This window comes from Rhineura floridana, chromosome 14 (assembly GCF_030035675.1).
Source record: "Rhineura floridana isolate rRhiFlo1 chromosome 14, rRhiFlo1.hap2, whole genome shotgun sequence".
Classification (NCBI taxonomy): Eukaryota; Metazoa; Chordata; class Lepidosauria; order Squamata; family Rhineuridae; genus Rhineura; species Rhineura floridana.
Genome location: NC_084493.1, coordinates 29947058 through 29953869, shown reverse-complemented (window position 1 = coordinate 29953869; position 6812 = coordinate 29947058). Strand labels below are relative to the sequence as shown.

At 45.4% G+C, this 6812-nt stretch overlaps 1 pseudogene; it reads right to left on the bottom strand.

Moving 5' to 3' along the window:
* Positions 1-4212: 4212 nt before the first annotated feature.
* LOC133370171 (5S ribosomal RNA) lies at positions 4213-4331 on the bottom strand (annotated as a pseudogene).
* Positions 4332-6812: the final 2481 nt, after the last annotated feature.

Below are 6812 nucleotides of genomic sequence, written 5' to 3'. Positions count from 1 at the left end.
CACTGAACAAAATTCCCTTCCATCCTTAGAAATAATTTGAGCAAGGATTTGGCTAAGGTTCTGTTTCTATCACTCTTGCTTTACGACTTGGATCCTTTGTTTTACCAGTGACGCTAGGGAGCTGTTCGGCTGTTGGAGGTGCAGGTCTCTGGCAAGATGCTGAAGCAGCAAAAGACCTATCCAGCCAAGGAGACATGGACAACTAGGAGCTGAGTTTAGTTCCCTGAAAGGTCCAGCCCACCATCTGTCAATTTGAAGGGGCAGAGGTGAGTATGTAGTCCAGATTAGGCTGAAATCAAGATCCAAACAGGAAACTGAGTGACCAGAGGAAGGTGGTCAAGGTCCAGCAGGTGGTTTGGTTCCAAGAGGCAGGATTGGGGAGAGGTGGTGAGACAGAGTCTGAGACAGTAATTAATTCAGACAGGCTCCTATTGGCTCTCCAGACTACTTGGTCCAGCTGGGCTGGTAAAATGCAATATTCTTCTCTGTCCTTTTGCTGTGTAGTGCTGCAGAACAGGTGGCCGATAGCTTCATCTGCCTCAGAACTGCCCTGACAGGGCAGTCAATTAATTGTATGCCTGGTGGACAGGACAGGTGGGCTATGGGGTCAAATTCCCTGGTTCAAGGTCACTGGCACATCACAGCATGTATGAAAACACATGCATGGAGAAATGGAGAACACAGGCATGGAGAATTCAAGGAGAAAAGTGGATGAGCAGAATTTCAGAAGCATGAGTGAACATCAGCCCTGCCATTTCACACACTGTGCTTTTTATTTTTAAGTGTATCCCTAATAATATAAAGCCTACTACTGTTGTGTGTTTGCAAATATTTGTATAGTAAGGTATACTCATCAAAAGTGTGTTGTCTGTCACTCCCTGATGAGAGTGTAGTCAGTGGCAAATTTGGGATTGCTGCCATGCAATGTGTGAAAGGACCCTGAGAAGTTCTCTGTTCTTCATTTTCTCCAGTCTCCCTGTGTCATGGTCCAAGAGATCAAGCTTCCTACAGTCAGGAGAGGGATCCAAGCACACCAAGAAGGAGGAGAAGGACTGGATGCAGGAATGCCCCTGCCCAATAACAGATTCTAGAAGATACCATTGAGATGGAACCCCAGTATAAGGGGTACCCCAGGAGTGTGCCCAGCCATCATGTGTACAGCCTGAGGAGGCCACTCTTCTTGGATTTCAAAGGCTCATCTTCCAAACCCTTAGCAAAGATTAAGGCTCCCAGTTCTGCTGGAGTCAACAGCAGCAGAACTGAGGAGTGTCTCTTTAAGAACCATTGGCTTCCTTAGTGGGAACAAAGCTAGAAAGCCTGAATTGCCTGCAACCTATTTGAGCTTTCAGTTGTAGCTGTTGCTGTTTATATTTCTTATCCACCCTTCACCATAAGGTTCCAGACTGGGTTACAACAAAGTGAAATACAATAGTAAAATCTGTTGAAACAATTTACAATTGAAGGCAAAGGGTGGATCCTCAAATATATCTCCCTCAGGTGTCAAAGGCCAGGATAAAGAGGTGCCAGACACAATTCTGTGGGAATCACACAGCTTAGGCGCTGTCACAGAGAAGGCCCTCTCCTGGGCAGTTACCTCTGAATTTCAAAGAGCAGTGGAACCACCAAGAGGGTCCCCTCTGCCAATCCTAACACCCATGATGGTTGGTAGGGAACGAAGTGGCCTTTCAGATATTTGTGGATGAAGTCATTTGGCTCCAGGCCTTTGCTAGAGCAACATAAAAACACAAGAAGAGCTTGATGGATCAGGCCAATGATCCATCTAGTCCACCATTCTGTTCTCACAGTGGCCAACCAGTTGCTCATGGGAAGCCTGCAAGCAGGACCTGAGTACAAGAGCACTCTCCCTTCCTGCAATTTCCGGCAACTGGTGTTAAGAAGCATACCGCTTCCTACTATGGAGGTAGAACATGGCTAGTAGCCTTTGATAGCCTTTTCTTCCATGAATTTGTCTAATCCTCTTTTAAATCCATCCAAGCTGGTGGCCATCACTGTCTCTTGTGGGGGCAGATCCCATAGCTTAATTATGTGTGAAGAAGTTCTTTTGTCTGTCCTGAATCTTCTGACATTCAGCTTCTTTGGATGTCCACAAGTTCTAGTTATGAAAGAGGGAGAAAAACTTTTCTCTATCCACTTTCTTCACACCGTGCATAATTTTATACACTTCTATCATGTCACCTCTCCTCTTCTCTAAACTTAAAAGCCCCAAATACTGCAACCTTTCCTCATAGGGGAGTCAGTCTGTTGCTTTTGGATCTATGTACTGTGCCCGATTCCTCCATTTAGAGCTCTCCTTGGTACTGTTCCCTTGCTGAAACCCAAGCTTTGCCTTCCAGGTTCTACCTTGCAGACTCTGCCTCTGAGGGGGTTGGACTCGATGGCCTTATAGGCCCCTTCCAACTCTACTATTCTATGATTCTATGATTCTGCTCCAGTATTTTGTTCTCCTTGGCAGATCTGTCCCTGTCCACAGCTTTCGGAGCAGTAGCTTGAAGAGTACAATGACAGCCAGCTCTGACTATTCTATAGCTCCAGGTGCTACATTTATGGAATCCCATCTCTTCTATTAGGTCTCACCAGGTGCTACTGTTTTATCAGTGCAGAAGACACCCCCCCAGACATCCCTTTTGCTCATGGAATGTTGCAGTGGAGGGAGGGATCTTCCAGACTTGTCCCCATTTCAGGCTGAAGAAAAAACTCCACAAGTTTCATTGTTAAACAATGAAAAGAGATGCATGCCCACAGTTACCAGGAGCTGAGGGGTAAGAAATAGCTTGCTGTCTGTTTCCTGTGAAAACACTTGTTGATCCATCACAATCCAGATGGCTAAGTTGGTTTCAGGATTGAAAATGTATCTGTACCTATCCTTAGGAATACCAAGTCAATATAAATCAAATAAACTGGGCTCTTGTTGCCTACTGCAAGGCTATAGCCTGTCACCTATTAGAAATACTTGGGCTTTCTTACGCCAGGCTTTGGAGAAATATTATTGAGTTTATTCTGTGGCATTTGTCTCCATGTCTGTTCTGAGTGGTTTGGCATCAGTAAAAGCATTCTTCTTCGAAGTTCAGTTCTGGTGTGAAAGCAGCTTCTCTAGAGGACGTTTGCTGGGATACTCCAGACACCTATGGATAACATCTCGAGTGAAATGGTGGCATTGATAACATTTGCAATGCTAGACAGATCTTAGGGAAAGTCTAATGTGATGGGCAGCACCAACAAAGATGACTTCTTCCACTCTTTCAGGAGCTGCTGGAATCTGTGCTTGGCAACCTTATGTAATGGGTAGAGAAGGATAAATCTGTCAATTTTGGTTTCTCTCAGTTTCTCACTTTTCCAATCTTAAATATAGTGCAAATTTCTCCTAATATACATATTTCTAAATGCATTTTTGCTGACATACACATTTTTGCAAGCAATTTGCCCAAATATAATGAATTTGTATATTATTTTCACTAATATATGCATTTTTATGCACACTTTCCTCTTTACATTTTTGTACACATTGGCTGGAGAAATGCATTGCAAAATTTACACAAGTGTGAATTTTGAAGGATAGCTGTGTTTTGGTTTGCATATTGGTTTGAGAAATGTGAAGTAGGTAGTTTTTGATTAGAATGCAAACAAAATTTCCCTCTTAATGGTTTCTAATTCATTGGTTTTACTTTGAGGGAATAGACCAATGCCCCTCTTCCTAGGTTCAACTGAAGAGGCGAGTAGGATTGAGCCTGCTTCCATCCAGTGCGCTGATCCCAACTCAGTATAGTGTTCAGGTGAAGTACACATACAGAGTTGTATTCAACTAAGTCCTACTCAGAGAAGATCCACTGAAATTAATGAATCGGGCAGAGCAATGCAACTCAGGGGAAGCTGGCTTAGGTGGTGCCGGCATAAGAGAAGCTAGTGTAAAGTTCTGCCGCATCCAGTTGTGGTTCAGGAGCCTCAGGGTTGGCTGAACGCAGGCTCAGCCAGGAGCTGCATGCAGGGACCAGAAAGTAAAAGCCTGCTCTTTCAAATATCCCTACCGGGAAGTAAACCATCTCAATTGACTTCTACTGTATTCTTTTTGTTGCTGTTGTTATATGCCTTCAAGCTGATTACGACTTATGGCAACCCTATGAATCTTTTTGGATATATTCATAGCTTTTTCATGGTAAGAGGCATTCAGAGGTGGTTTACCATTGCCTTCCTCTAAGCCTACAGCACCCAGTATTCCCAGGAGGTCTCCCATCCAAGTACTAACCAGGCCAGACCCTGCTTAGCTGCTGAGATCAGTCAAGATTGGGCGTGTTCAGGGTAGTATGGCTGTAGACCTGTATTTTCTTAGACCGACCTTTTTCCTGGCATAAGTTTTGCCTGAGTTAGTACCTGCAGGAGTGCTCTGAACATGAGTTGGATGTGGCCTAAATCCCCTCACCTTGGTCCCTCCCCTGACATGCCCCTGGAATGCCCCCTTTTCAGGACTTACACCAGCTTACGCTGGCTTCACTTATGCCAGTCTTGGCTGCAGTGGCGTCACTAGGGTTGGTGTCACCCGGTGCGGTAACTCATGGTGTCACCCCCATGGACCTCCTCCCGTACCAGACCATACAGAATCCTTAGTAATGTTTTTTGTACTAATGTTACTCGTAAATTGTAATTCCCGTATATCACTGAATGTAATAGCATACACACACAGAGCCAGCTGTGGGATCGTCACACAAACAACTTAGAACATTTTTTCCCTTTCACAAGGACATGCAAAAGATTGAACCCAGGACCTTCTGCATGCAAAGCACATGCTCAGCCTACCACTGAGATATAGGGTAGAAAAGCACTCACTGTTCTGCTGGCCTGGGGATAATTCTGAGGGCCAGTGGGAACCACAGATGTGATGGGAGGCAGGGAGAAGTGAGTGGGCAAAGAGTGCAGGTGCAATGCCGAGGTGCCGTCTCAGCAAAACTGACGCCAGTCCTAGTGGGTAAGCCCCATTCAACAGGGTGGGATTTACTTCTGAGTAAACATGCACATGATTGCAAGGTGGGGGGGAGCAGCAAATCCCCCCTCCCTCAACCCCAGCTTAGCCCTTCCCTACTTTAAAGTTGACAATGAGGACACTGAACTTGTCAAGGATTATCAATACCTTGGCACAGTCATTAACCAAAATGGAGACAATAGTCAAGAAATTAGGCTAGGACTGGGGAGGGTAGCTATTGGAGAACTCACATGCAAATATGTATCACTAAACACTGAAGTCAGGATCAGTCAGACCATGGTATTCCCCATCTCTATGTATAGATGTGAAAGTTGAACAGTGAAAAAAGCGGATAAGAGAAAAATCAACTCATTTGAAATGTGGTGTTGGAGGAGAGCTTTGCGGATACCATGGACTGCGAAAAAGACAAATAATTGGGTGTTAGAACAAATTAAACCAGAACTATCACTAGAAGCTAAAATGATGAAACTGAGGTTATCATACTTTGGACACATCATGAGAAGACATGATTCACTAGAAAAGACAATAGTGCTGGGGAAAACAGAAGGGAGTAGAAAAAGAGGGAGGCCAAACAAGAGATAGATTGATTCCATAAAGGAAGCCACAGACCTGAACTTACAACATCTGTACAGGGTGGTTCACGACAGATGCTATTGGAGGTCACTGGGAGTCACAGGGTTGCCATAAATTGTAATCGAAGGCACATAACAACAACATCAACAATAATTATGTACAAATGGCAAAGGCAGAGGTATTAAAATTTGCTTTGTAATGTCTTTTTATTTGTTATTACATTTATACCCCACCTTTCCTCCAAGGAGCTCAAGATGCACAATAACCCTATGAGGTATGGTAGGCTGAGATGTGATGACTGGCCCCAGCTTCATGCTAAATGTAGATTTGAACCCAGGTCCCCCATGTTCTTGTTCAACACTCTAACTGGCTCCCAGTGTCCTATTCTGTGACACTATACATTTGTGCTTGCATCAACTGTGAGAAAGGAAATTGAAGTAACGGAAGAGTTCAGATTTAAACCAGATCTTAGAGTCTGAGTCAGATCTATGAAGAATGCAAAATATGCACTCCCTAAATAATATCGAAGGATAGTAAGAAGTCCTGTTTCCAATGTGATGCTGATCAGGCTTACATTTTGGCATTAGCCACAGACTTGGACTTATAAAATCTGAACAGGGTGGTTTACAACAGATGCTACTGGAGGTCGCTGATTTAGAGGGTCACCATAAGTTGTAATAGACTTGAAGGTACATAACACAGAGACACCAAAGGCAGAGAAGGACCTATGAGAATAATCTGCATGAATTGGCAGGCTTATGTGGAAAGCAGGTGGTCCTATAGATATCTGGTTCTTAGTTAGGGGAACACAGAACAAAATAATTAATCTCACGACATCATACTCACCCAGAATTCTGCAGGCAGGCAGGCAGGCCTCGGATGCCCTCCACCTGCTCTGCCGCCCACAGCCCCATGTTCCCGCTCCTCCTTACCTGTCTCTCCCTCGGCTCAGCAGTGGTGGCAGCGGCCGCGGTGTCTCTGCCTGGGGGCCCCCATTGCAGCCACTAGGAGATGGCGCCCAAGCAGCCTGGCAGCCTTAGCAGGAGCCGTGAATAGGCGGTGGCAGTGGAGGCCAGGCCAGGCCAGGCCGGCTCCTTCTTATCCCCGGAGCTGGTTCCCCTGCTCTGGAAAGGATGCCTGCTTCACCCCTCATGCTGTGGGCACCACTGGGTGGGAGCAGCCGCGATGGGGCTCAGCAGTGGTGGCAGCAGCCATGGCGTCTCTGCCTGGGGGGCCCCATTGTGGC